This window comes from Epinephelus moara, chromosome 10 (assembly GCF_006386435.1).
Source record: "Epinephelus moara isolate mb chromosome 10, YSFRI_EMoa_1.0, whole genome shotgun sequence".
Taxonomy (NCBI): Eukaryota; Metazoa; Chordata; class Actinopteri; order Perciformes; family Serranidae; genus Epinephelus; species Epinephelus moara.
The window spans coordinates 11307272-11307627 of record NC_065515.1 but is presented as its reverse complement, the minus strand read 5'-3'; positions in this window follow the sequence as shown (position 1 = coordinate 11307627).

Sequence of the window (356 nt, the reverse complement as noted above, 5' to 3'; positions counted from 1 at the left end):
CTGTTCCTAGGAAGTTTGACTGATCTGCATCTCAAGGGTTTCACCGATCACCACACAACTTTGTAGGCATATGACCACACATAATCTGAGGGGACCCCTCCATTATTGACCCCATCAAACAAAATGGGGGCACTAGAGAGCTAATTTCTTATGTAGGCCTTACTGCCATATCGATTTTTACTAAACCTGGTAGATATGTAGAACAGGACGCCTCAAGGTGACTGGAGAAATTTAACTCTAATTGGCAACTGGGTGGAGCTATAACAACAGAAAAATGCTTAAAAATGGCTAAAATGCAACCGATCGCTGTGGCCCAATGTTTTGTTTTGTTTTTCTAATTTTTGGTATGACGTTAT